This window comes from Ursus maritimus, unplaced genomic scaffold, assembly GCF_017311325.1.
Source record: "Ursus maritimus isolate PB19 unplaced genomic scaffold, ASM1731132v1 scaffold_7, whole genome shotgun sequence".
In the NCBI taxonomy this organism is placed as follows: domain Eukaryota; kingdom Metazoa; phylum Chordata; class Mammalia; order Carnivora; family Ursidae; genus Ursus; species Ursus maritimus.
Genome location: NW_024426885.1, coordinates 61,288,472 through 61,302,088, shown reverse-complemented (window position 1 = coordinate 61,302,088; position 13,617 = coordinate 61,288,472).

Below are 13,617 nucleotides of genomic sequence, written 5' to 3'. Positions count from 1 at the left end.
GACCACGGTATTCAGTACTCCAGCACTTCCTTCTCAACAAACTGCTCTCCGAAGTTCTGAGCCCTTGTTCTGCATGGAAATGCAGTGCTGACCTAAGTGAGGCCCAAATGGATTTTACTACTGACTTACGTGAGCAATTTTCTCCTCACTCACAGTGGTGGAAATCAACCAAGAAGACAGTAGGCTCTTCTGTTTCCAAAAATAATACTTCTGAGCTTTTGGAAAAGCAGTTGCTAATCACTGGCAGTTAGTGAGGGTTCACTGATAAAGAGTGATGCCAACATGCTCTGTTTTTGAGAGGGTTTGTAGTGTGTGAAGTGGAAGGAGCTGCAGAGACAGACATTGTGCACCTTGATTTTGGCACAGCTTTTGACAAGGTGTTTCATCATGTCCTTACGGAAGCTGTGGACTGTTGGTTAGTATGGCTGATGGATTGTTCTGACAGTGGTTAAAGAACACTGAATGCTGGGCTGACCAGGAGGAGTCTCTCCTCTTAGTGCTTCAAGGCACCTAGACCTTGGCCTGTCCCAGGGCTTTTATCAAAGGGGTTGGATGAAGCCTTTGTCAGACTACCCAGTATGCTCACCACCATTTGGAAGGTCTATAGTTCATGATTCTAGTGGCAGCCAGGAAAAGGAAACAGAAGATCTCCAAGATGTATTAGTTTGGGCCCTAGGGAGGTGTTGTCCAAACCTGGCTGCACATCAGAAACACCTGGGGCCATGTTGAAAAATACAGATACCCAGGCCTTTCCCCAGGCCTAGGATTTTAAGGGGTAAGGTCCTCGGGTTTTTTTGTTTTTTTTTAACTTCCCCTGGTCATCCACAGACAATCAGCCCAGCATCCCATCTTTAGAACCATTGCGTTGGTAGGATTTAGTAAAGAAGCTTTTCCAGGGTCATAATGGAGCTGGTGGTCTAGAGATCCTCATGGGTTTTCAGACTAGGAGAAAACCCTTCTCTACACTCTGGCTCAATCCAACCTTGACCCTTTCTCATGGGGACAGAGCAGGGGAGGGGCGGAACAGTACCTGACAAAGAGCACTGGCTGTGACGTCAGCCACATTTGGAGTCAAGCCTTGTTTCTATGACCTGTCAACTGTGCGAGAGGGTGTCTGCGCCTCCATTGTGTGCATTCGCGGCCAATCGATGCCAGCTACGATCATTAAGAGACTGTTCGGCAAACTCTCCAGGTCTGAGGATCTTGAGTCTATAGTTTTTACCAGAACATGCCTTTTACCCAGCTCTGCCCAGAGAAGGAAAGAAGCCGCCACCATCTACTGACCGTCAACTGTGTGCTGGGCACTAGGTCCCTCACAGATCTAATCTCATTTCCTTTAATGGTCACCCAAACCCTTGCCCCTGAGGACCCTGAGCCTCAGAGAGGTGAAATGACTTCCCCTGAGTCACTCAGCTAGAAAGGGACAGATAGATATCAAGAATTTGGCTAATCAACTTGCACTGAGGATTCCCCGCGGCACTTTTAAAATGGATAATATAAGGAGTGGAGAAAGCTTTGCCCTTTAAAAAATCTAAACAGAGACATTTTGAAACTGCGAGGGAGGGGGGAAGTCACACCACCTACACTCCCCATTACCTGAACTCTCAGCAATTAGCCAGAGGAAAAGCCCTACAAATAGACAGTCATTGCTTGGTCTCTCTCTTTTTCACACACACACACACACACACACACAGACACACACACACACACACACACACACACACACACCCCTGGCCACCTTATTTAAAACTACAATACCTCCCCAAGTAGAGTTTTATTCTTTTCCCCGGCTTTATTTTTCTTCTTACCACTTATCTCACAAACTATCATTTGGGTTATTTTTCTTGTTTACTGTGACTCATCCCCACTAAAATGTTAGCTCCTTGAGGGGTAGAATATTTGTCTATTGCCTTTCTTTCGATAAACAAGTTGCCCAGAAGAGCGTGAATGCTGACATTCAATAAATATTTGTAACCTGAATGAATGCATGTGTGAATGAGCAGAAAAAGCCTCGAAATGTAAATATCATAAATGTTGAAAGTAATCGTGATCTCCTTAGACAGCTACATGTTCGGGCTTTTCTATTACAAATATATACTATTTGTATAATAAGAATTTTAAAAAACTGTCTCAGTTGTCCAGGTTACTACTGTTTTCGAGCTGAAGTGAGAAGGAAGATAGGACCAGGTGTATCTTCTAGAGGACAAATGTGCTGGATATTTCAACTCTGAACCCGCTTTCCTGCCTTCCTCACTCTGCCCTGTGCCCTGCTCTCTCGTCCTTTTTGAACTGAATCAACAAGCTCACTTGACCTTTGGTTTCCATTTGGGAAAAGAATGAGGGGGGGGCTATCTGTGCCCCCCACACTCAGGCTGCTGCCCGTGGGCGTGTCTCTCTACCCAATCCCAGCGCCTGGCAGGCGGCTTCTGGGTGCCCCTTCTCCCGGGGGTCTGTAACCGCTCCTGCCCTCGCCTCCCCTTGGGCCTGTGTGTGTAAGCGCTCTTCATCTTCACGTGACCTGGAGCGCTTCACTGCCCCTGCTGGTCTTCTTAACTCTGCCCATACCTTTTAAATAGTCCCTTTATTAAATTCTCCTCAGTTATCCAGTATAGGATGCCACCGATGTCTTGCTGGGTGTCTGACTGATTACATGCTAAATGGAAAAATGTGCTTACAGTCTGGAGAGCCAAGTTCTAATGTCCCATTTCATCACGGGCTTGCTCAAGGCCAAAACTTTAAGGCTCTTTGGGTTCAAGTCATCTGAAAACTAAGAAAATCGGGCAAGCTGGCCTCTAATATTCTGTGATTTTGAGAAACCCTTTCTTAGAGAACAAAGTAGTTACTTCCGTGATTTTAAGAAACCATTTGGTTAGAGAACAAAGTAGTTACTTCTCTATTAGCTAGAAAACGTTAACTTGATCCGGGTTCTGAAAAGAGCCCAGTTTTCCAGAAACTTACCCACGAGGGTTGTAGCTATACTGCTGACAATCAGGTGGGGCTTGGCAATAAGACCGCCGGCAAATCCCAGTCCTGTCTTGCCCTCAGCTTAGCTGCATATCAGTAATTTCCTGTAAAATCGGGGTTACATTTTTTAAAACAATTATTACACAAATAACATACTTATAATAGAAAAATCAGAATCTGTAAGTAGTAGAGAGATCATTGCTGAGCACTTGCTGTGATGACCGCTGGGTGTTGTATGTGAATAATGACTCGCTAAATCCTGCTCCTGAACCCAGTATTACCCTCTGTTAACTAACTAGAATTTAAATAAAAACTTGAAACAAAAATAAATAATTACTTTTAACATTCACAACTGATAACTTTCTAGATTTTTTTCTCTTCACGCATTCATTCCGCAAATATTTCTGAGCGCCATTATGCCTGGCTGTCCTAGGGATGTGGATATAGGACTAGTGTTGTATTATCGGGGAAATACGTCCAGAACTCTGGACGCTGCTTCAATTCTCCACTTTGTCCAAGTATGATATCTGAAGAATTATGTAATCTCTGCTCTTGGAGCAGTGTGTACACAGGACACCCAAGATTCTGGAAGAGTGAATTTTTTTGTCTGTAAGGACCAAGTCAGAACTTTCTGCCATTTGACTTGGCCATTCTGTCCTCCAGCTTCCAGCCAGGAGGCTTTCCCTGTCACCCACCCAAAATGCCAGCAATAAAAACAGGCAGGGAACGAAGGGCCCCTTCCGGGAAGTGGGAATTGTTTAGCCAGAGAACGGGAGGTTTTCTAGTCTTGTTTTGAAAGTCAGTGCAGGATCGAGGCATTGCACTCCGTCTGGCGTGACTGGAAAAGTGGATCTGTCCAAGCAGCCGCACACACCGCTGGGGCAGGTCGGGGCTGTGTGACCCGTGCCCCGCCCTCCTCGTGCCAGTGAAGGAAAGTTCTGTTTTGTAGCAACATTATGCTCCAAGAAGCATCAGTCTATCTCACGGACGCTCTATTTCGAGGACTATCGAAGATCTAACCTTGCTTCAGCAGGGGCAGAAAAGAGCCAGCGCGGCCTCCCTAGGATGAAATCAGGCACAGTCATCACCTCATCTGTGGCCACTCAAGGCTTCCGAGAAGGCCCTGGACCAGCGTCTGTCACATCATAATGGCTCATGAAATTTTGTGAATAAATGAATGAGCGAAGAAAGGACTCTTAATTAAACCATATTTTAATATTTTATATTTAGCAATATTTAACATTTATCAAACAAGATTTTGAATTTATGAGGGACAAGCAGAATGGGAGGGAAAAAGGAGAAAGAGGAGAAGGGGGTCACAGAGCCCAGCAGGTCAGACAGCATGGACCATGGGACAACCTGCTCTGTTTTGCCCCAGACTCATCTGTAAAATGGGATAATAAATTGTACCTTCCCCATAGGGTTGTTGTGAGTGTTAAATGAGTTAGTGATGTAAAATGCTTACGATGGGGCCTGGCACATGGTAAACGGTCAGGAGAGTTACTATTACCCCCTCCTTCTCCACCACCTCCTCTGCATGCAGAGAGCTTTCCCGATCTGCCCCTAGGAATTCCGCCCTCGTTCTGGTAATTAACTGGGCCCGTGTGCCCTTCCCTATATGACAAGACGCACCGTGTCTTGTATCTTCATGGTATCTCCGTTAGAGACATCTGAAAATTATAAATAAACTCAACACTGAAATTAGCTTCAACCGGCAGTTGTCCCCCCTTGACCTTCCTCCTGCACCAAATACCGTAAGTGTACAGAGAGAACAGTGAGACAACGTCGGAACCCAGTCGATCTGGGGACTGAAAAGGCAGTTTAAGTTCTTACCTGCATTTACCCAACACAAATTTAATAGATGCCTGCTGTGTTCTGAGCCGTGGCAGAAACACCAGGATGAATCGGAAGTTAATGTTTTCTTAAAAGAAACGTCTGGGAGCACCTGGGTGCCTCAGTCAGTTAGAAATCTGCCTTCAGCTCAGGTCATGATCATGGGGTCCTGGGATTGAGCCCCACATCGGGCTCCCTGCTCAGTGGACAGTCTGCTTCTCCCTCTCCCTCTGCCCCTTCCCCCCTGCTTGCTCTCTCTCTCTCTCTCTCTCTCGCTCTCTCTCTGTCTCAAACAAATAAATAAATAATCTTGGGGAAAAAAAGAAATGTCTGTCAGAGGGCGGGGGAAAATCAGATCGCTTATGAATACAGGTAGAGAGTGACGTGGGCCACAGAGAACCAGGGCCGGACTGCTGTGGCCCTTCGGTGACACGAGGGAGTGGTTTCTGCTGGGAACTCAAGGAAAGAGAGTCGAGTCCATACAAGTGCAGGTCACTGACACCTGCTGTGGGCCGAGACTCAAGCCGTCTTAAGACGATTACTTTCAGCGTAAGGACGTGGTCCGTGGGCAGGGCGCTTTGTTCCGCCAGGACTGAAATGCCGGCCCAGTTTGTCGTGTTGTTCGCCTTGATATCCGCAGCCCCCCTCGTCGCCGCCACCACCGTAACTCGTACCCATGGCAGCCGTGCGTCCAGCCCGGGATGGGGACCTGCGCCCGCTGACAGTCTCATCCTGATTGTAACGGCCCCACCGTATGTCCCTTGTCCTTCAGGGCCCCGGGCGGCAGGGGCCCGTGCTCAGAGAAATACTCACCAGAGCCACGGGCACCACAGACACGACACGAGAGACCTCTGAAGCCCTGAGTCTATTCTGCCCGTGCTGTAAACATGGCCCGTGGCCCAGTGGATACTTAGTCAGGGTCATAACCGACCATCTATTGACCAGCTCAATCACAGCACAACCCCAGTAACTAGCTGGGAAACTGCGAAGGCGAATGCAGCTCTGACTCGGTTATCACGCTGGAATCCCTGCGAAGGGCGGCGGCGAACGCTGTGCTGAGTGCAGGCCGCTCACCCGAACGGGGGGCCCTGGCTGGGAAAGCCGCGGGGTGTGAACAGCTGGACTTGTCAGACAGAAGAACGAAGGTTTGTAGAGAAAGCATACCACAAATAATGACATGTGCTTCGTGTTTTAAGCACGCCAGTGGCAAAGATGCGGGCAGGTGGCTTTGTAGATGTCTTCCTCGGTGGCACCCACGTCTTTGTCAATATAACAGCACCTTCCCTGGGTATAACACTGTGGGATTTGGGTAACACATCATTTACAAGATGGTATTCTGGAAAGGTCAGCACTGTGCCAACCCACCCACAGCCTCTTCTGTGGGGATCCACCCTGCCCACGCTTCCTGCTGAAGGGGCAGGCCCAGACGGCCCCGTTAAGCACTCGGTGTCTCACCTCCTCTGTCCACCGATGACTGACCCCGGCCCAGGCTCCGGGGCGACCCTAACAATCGATGTGGTGGTCAGGAAATTACAGTCTGCCCTAAAAGACGGACTGGACCAACCAGATTCTCTCTTAAGGCCCTGAACTTGAAGCAAACATAGCCACCAATTAGTACTAGGACCAGAAGTAGACATGTAGTGTGTTGTCTAATCATAGAAATCAAAGATCCATGAGCTCCTGCAGCTGAACACCCAGAAGCCTTTGTGACTCCAGAGTCAGTTTGAGCTCTGGGCTCCTTGAGGCCAAGACTTAATATGGCTCCTGGTCCTGGATTTCCATGAAAATTCCTTGATAATTTAAAAATAATGTGACAGGGGTGCCCAAGTAGCTCAGTTGGTTAAGAGGCTGACTCTTTTTTTTTTTTTTAAGATTTTATTTATTTAGTTGTCAGAGAGAGTGTACAAGTAGGGGGCAGGCAGAGGGAGAAGCAGACTCCCTGCTGAGAAAGCAGCCCCATGCAGGATTCGATCCCAGGACCCTGGGATCATGACCTGAGCCGAAGGCAGAGGGTTAACTGACTGAGCCGCCCAGGCATCCCAAGATGCTGACTCTTGATTTTGGCTCTGGTCATGATCTCAGGATCGCGAGATGGGGTCCCACTTCAGGGCTCCATGCTCAGCAGGGAGTTTGCTTCTCTCCCTCTCCCTCTGCCCCTCCTCCACCTCAGGCTCTCTCTCTTTCAAATAAATAAATAAATCTTTAAAAATAAATATAAATAATGGGACATAATACAATATGCTAAAACCCTTTGTCTCCAGCTGGCTTGAATGGCTTACTATTCCTCGCACGAGAAAGAGCCAGACTGAAAACAATGACAAATTAAAACTGGGTCCCAGCTGAACTCCTTCCTGAGCCGTGAAGCCTTCTAGAGAAATCATGAGAAGAAAGACAAACTGGCAATGTCTTAACCATTACTGGGAAGGCAATAGAAATCAAAAAAAGAAAAAAGGGAACCGAAAAATTTTAAAGACGATTTGGAAAGTGTGTGTGTGTTGAGCCCCCCTGTTGAGTGTACGGTGACTTATGGAACCGACACCATGAATGGAGAAGACGAGGCCTCCCCGAGCTCTCCCCCGTGAGCAAGACGTAGCGTTTGAACAACCCAACTTAAAATAGACGACGGATGACCGACTGCTGGTGACAAGATATACTAAAGGCACAGGAGTCACAGAGGATGGAAGCCAGATCACAAGAAAAACAGGATAGGATTTGAGGCCGCCTCAAAGGCAGGTGCTCAGTGTAGGGCGTGTCTACATGGCCCTAGTTTTTGTTTCCACTCGGCTTTGGAAACTAAATGACACTGCTCTCTATTTAAAAATGTAAATGTATTGGTTCATATAGACTGTGTCTAAATAAAACACAGTTTCCAAATATCTCCTCAATGGTAGTATTTCATGGCCAAAGGTATCTTATGGCTTGGCATTAAATACAGTTTGGCCGCTATCTAAATATTCCAGTTGATTTAGAAATTGAATGATTATCATGCTTGATCCATGCAGACATTCCAGTAGTTTAAAAACTACACTGTAAATTGAAGTTTTCACTACTCGGATAAATTTTTTTCTAGGCCTGCATTATATTAATCGTATCTTCTTGTCAAGAGGAAGCAATGTGGTGATGTGGCTAAGTTACAGACTTTGGAGACAGGTGGGCTTGAGTTCAAATTCAGGCTCAGGGACTTTCTAGTCATGTGGCCTTGGGCAAGTTTCTCCTGCAGTGTCTTTATTTCTCAAATAAGGATGATGATAATAATAGTACATACCTTACAGGTTGTTGTAAGACTTAAATGAATTAAGGTACATTAAATGCTTAAAGCAGGGCTGCCTGAGTAGCTTAGTCCGTTAAGCATCTGCCTTCAGCTCAGGTCATGATCCCAGGACCCTGGGATCGAGCCCCACATCGGGCTCCCCATTCCCCCTGCTTGTGCTCTCTCTCTCTGACAAATAAATAAATCAAATCTTTAAGAAAAATGCTTAAAGCAGGCCCTGGCCCATAGGAAATAAGCTACAAATGTTTGCTTCTATTGCTTGTATTACTTTCTTTTTTTATTTAATAATATTTTTTTATTGTATTATGTTAGTCACCATACAGTACATCCCTAGTTTTTGATGTAAAGTTCCACGGTTCATTACTTGCGTATATTACTTTCATTGAACTCACAAAGTAAATCATTGAGTACATGCAAATATTGTGCTAGGTATGTAATTCTGTAAATTTGTTTAAAACTCACAAGCGGAGGGTAGGAATTATCAACTCAATTTTATGGCTGCAGATGTGAGGCATAGAAAAATTTAACTAGCTTGTGAAAGGTTGCCTGGTTATTAATTGGCAGAGCTCGGATTCATTAGTTCACTCACCAATTCACTCAACATGTTTTTATTGAGCACCGGCTTCATACTATCCTAGGTGCTGGAACGCAGAACCAAGCAAACATCCTTGTGTTCATAGAAGCTAGTTTCAACTACGTGAGACAGTCAAAACACAGGAGAAGTCAGTAAAATGTACAGTAAGTGGGACAGTGGAGTGTGCTGAGCAAACAAAAGCAGGGAAGGGGAGAGGGAGCGTGTGTGTGTGTGTGTGTGTGTGTGTGTGTGTGTGTATGTTGGGGGAGAGGGTTGGAGTTCAGAGTGCAATTATGGCTAGAATAGGTAACTAGGGATGGTCTTGCTGAAAAGGGGATGTTTGAGGGAAGGTGTGAGAGAGAAAAAAAAGCAAGTCATGGGGTATCTAGGGGAAAAGATTCCAAGCAGAAGAAAGAGCATGTGCAAAGGCCCTGAGGCAGGAATGTACGTGGCATGTTCCAGGAAGAGCAAAAGGGCCAGCCGTAACTGAACCAGAGAAAATAAGGAGAACAATAGGAAGTGAGGTCAGGGAGGTCTCAGCTGACATTGGTATTTGTTCAATAGAACCCTGCCCCATGTTCTTGTTAACTGGGGTTCTGCCTCCACAAAGTCAACACATCTTAAGAAGCCACTGATGGAAGAGTCTGCCCCTTGGAAAGGCCATTTCACCTCCCAACCTCTCCATCCTGTAGAGAGGAAAACCCAGGCTTGGCGTTGGCAGGCAGGTAGTTCATCAGAACTGGAAACCACCTAACCAGCACCCCCTCAGCCCACTGGAAGCAACCATGACGGTGGTGCCCGGAGCCCTTGCAGAGATGTGCTGTGGTCTCTCTGAGCTCATCACCGCACCTTCCTAGGCAAGAGTTTCAATTCAAGGTCATTTTTGGTTCCTTTTCAGTAGCAGACTCAGAACCAGATCTATTCAAGTGTAGGAACAGTGCAGACACATTAATAGCCAGACCCAGTGGGGGTTTTATTTTCCATTTCCTCCTCCCACATGTTTATTTGTTTCTTCATCTCCTCTGCGTGGTAAAGGTGCCCTCGCAGGATATTTTCAGATGAAGTCTGAAAAGGTAGGGTGGAGAATGGAAGGTGTCACCCTATGTTGGAACCCACTCTTCCCCAGACTCTGTTAGGCTGTCTGGAATTGGGCTGCCCGGGTTCAAATCCCCATTCCCCCACTTAGCACTGGGGATGATCATATCTGCTGCTAGTAAGCTGCTAGTCAGAATGGAATGAAATCATTGAATGCTATTGTAGAACTTAGCCAAAATTGGGGATTGCCTCCTGTTCCTTGGGTGCTGTTGCAGTGAGAAGGATGTTTCAGGACTCCTTGGAGGTATCCAAATGGTGTGGTTCTCTGAGTTCCCACTTAAAGCATGAGTCAGATACTTCCTGTGTCCTGTATCCAATAGTTCCTCTATTGAACTTTCTTGTCTTCCCCTGCTGGGTGGTCCCAGCCCCCTGACACTGAAAAGCCTCTTGAGTTCTTAGAAGTAGCCACGGGGAGGTCTCAGCCCTGTCTGTGGTCCAAGGAAGCAATAGCCCCAGTGCCTCCAATGGGGATGGGATTCCAACTGCACTGACCACCAGCCCTGGAACAGATTCTGAGCTTTTCTTACCTCGTGCAGGGCATTGAGGTATGTTTGCGATTTCTCTGGTAGAAATATGAAACAATAAGCAAGTGCCCTTTCTAGACAAGGAGGCCTTTAGTGAAAGAATCTTACAGGGGTTATATTTTTCCTCATTCAGTGTAATTTCTCTTTTGGGAAAAGGGCACACAGAATTCAGTGAATGTCGTTCAGTAGTCCCAGCTTATTAACGCTATGTGTCCCTGTAGAAGGGAAAAAATAAATCACTACGTGGTTATGTCAGGAAGTCCACGACCAGGATACAGCAGACAGTCAATGTTACCATTGGCAGTGGTATAAGTCAGTGAATAAATGGCACATTAGTAACAGCTACCGCATTTTATAGGAATAGGCAAAACTATTGCCTTCGGGTCATTATAATTGGAAAAAGTATGTCCTACAAATGCTTCTGGGTCATTATAATTGGAAAAAGTATGTCCTACAAATGCTTCTGTAGGTCACTGATTTAAACAAATAACGTTTTCTTATTGGCCCAGAGGTCCATCTCTGAGATGACTTTATCATGGTTCCCGCCAAAGCTTCAACAGGCAGAACCCCTTCTGATTATGATTTTTTTTTTAATGTTGCTCAGGCCCGTCATCCCACAGGCTTAGAGTCAAATAGTAAAATGGCTTTGACGCAAACCCCTGAAATGCATTTAAAAACCATAGAAAGGATTCCTTGCAGACCAGAAGCCAAGTGCAACATGGGTGTTGATCCCCGGCTTATCTCAGTTGGAAGCTTAGATTGAGATGTGCCAGGACTTTCAGAAGGATGCACCACAGGACAAAAGAACCTGATTAAATGATAGAGACTCACCAATTCCACTTCCCATCCTATCCCCAAAGACATGTTCACCAAGACGTGTGCACAAGAATATTCATAGGGGGCGCCTGAGTGGCTCAGTTGTTAAGCGTCTGCCTTCAGCTCAGGTCATGATCCCAAGGTCATGGGATCGAGCCCCGCATCAGGCTCCCTGCTCAGAGGGGAGTCTGCTTCTCCCTCTCCCACCTCCCCTGCTTATGTTCCCTCTCTCGCTGTGTCTCTCTCTGTCAAATAAATAAAATCTTGGGGAAAAAAAAGAATATTCATAGCAGCTTTATTCATAACAGTCAGAAGCTGAAAACAACCCAACATCTGATAGTAGAATGCATTAATTGTAGTATATACATTCAAAAAAATGCTACTAGAGAAATTATTGTTATACACAGAACTTGATAGGATCTCAAAACATACTGAGGAAGAGAAGCCAAAACAGACACATACACACTATATGAGTCCATGTGCGTGAGGTTTCAAAGCAGTGAAACTAACCAGGGATGGAAATCAGTGGATCTCCAGTTAAACTGACGAGCTGGGGCAAGGAGGGCATTAGGCAATCAGAAGGGTACAAAGGAGCCTGCTGGTTCCTCAAATATCCTTGATCCTGATTGGGGTGATGCTTCCATGGGGGTATACATATGAAAAATTCACCTTCTGTGCATTTAGTATTTGGGCAGTTTCCTCAGCATTAGGTTATGCCTCAATTTTAAGAAGAAATATAAGGAAATAAACAAAAAATTAAATCAAGAGATAAACAGGATCTCTGTTTTCTGGGTGGCTTTTCTAAGACTCTGGGATTGCAAACCTAAGAACTATGACTCCTCTGGGAGGAGAGAAAATGTGAATTCCACCTTTTTCCACACTACCCAGAGAGGGGTCCCCACGGCGGTGTTCTGCGTTCTCGTTGTCACTGAAAGAGAAACTTACAATGTCCAGAGCCCTTGACGTCCTGCCAGTGAAGGAGGGGGATGCCCTCAAATTCCTGGCAGCAAGAACCCACTTGGGTGGCACTAACCTTGGCTTGCACATGGAACAGTACATCTGCGAAAGGAAAAGTGAGGGCATCTACATCCTACATCTGAAGAGAACCTGGGAGAAGCTTCTGCCAGCAGCTCACGCCATTGTGGCCATTGAACACCCGGGTGTTGTGAGTGTCCTATCCTTCGGGAATACCGGCCAGCCAGCTGGGCTGACGTTTGCTGCTGCCCCCGGAGCCACTCCTACTGCGGGCTGCTTCACCTCTGGAACCTTCACCAACCAGATCCAGGCAGCCTCCCTGGTGGCTTCTGGGGGTGACTGACCCCAGGGCTCAGCACCCATGAAGGTCCTGCGTGATCTCTACCTCTGCAGGGAACCTGACGACTGAAGAGGAAGAGCAGGCCGCTGCTGGAAAGGCTGTGACCCAGGGGGAGTTTCAGGGTGAATGCGCTGCTCCGGCTCCTGAGTTCACTGCTACTCAACCCGAGGTTGTGGACCAGTCCAGAGCGGGCACAGGTGCCCTGGGTAGCGACTCAGCCGATCCCCACTGAAGACTGGAGCGCTCAGCCCACCAGCTCCTGCTGCCCGGGCCACAGAAAGTGGAGGAGGAACCAGGGAGTGGACTTGGGTTGCTCTTCCACAAAGCCAAGCAAAATGGAAATAAGGTCGGGGGAAAAAAAATGTGAGTTCCATACAGTTAGATTTATCCCAGGATGACGATGTGGGGTATTTGTTCATCCTTAACCAGCATTATGGAAAGCTGTGTGTCAGGCAGTGGGCTAGATGCTGGCAAGACAATGGGGAGCAAGACTGTTACGTTCTCACCATAGAAGAGGGGGCAATGTTCCAGAAAGCAACTGGACACATCATTCTCTGATTCTGAAATGTGACACAGGCTCAAAGAAGAAAGCATGGGAGAGGTCTTCTAGGAGAAGGAATAAGAGGCTGGCCTAGGAGGGAAGTCTCCCTGAGAAAATCACATATGCACAGAGATATGAAGGGTGGGTGGGAGTCAGCCGGGAGAACGAGGGAGAGAGGGAGGGAAGAAAGGGGCAAGGGAAAGGGGAGGAGAGAGAAGCACGGGCGAGGCCTTGAGTTCCCTGATCTGGGATTCGAGGAGAATTCTAGTGTGGCTGAACTGTAGTGAGTGGAAGTGGGGAGAAGAGGGAAATGAAGCTGAGGGGGGAGGAGTAGACAGAGGCCAGGGTGTGGAGGCCTTGCCAGGCCAAGATTAGGGTTCCAATCAGATGCCAAGTATAGTAAAGAGTCAACATGTTCTAAGGCTTTTAAGCAAGATCTAATTTACATTTTCAAAAGATTTCCAAAGTTTCCAAGAAAAGAATAAACTAAAAAGAAATAAGAATAGGGGCGCCTGGGTGGCTCAGTCCGTTGAGCATCTGACTCTTGATTTCAGCTCGGCTCATGATCTCAGGGTCGTGAGACTGAGCCCTGAGTCGGCCTCTGCGTTCAGTGGGGAGTCTGCTTGAGATTTTCTCCCTCTGCCCGCCTCCCCTGCCCACTCTCTCTCTCCCTCTGATCTCTGT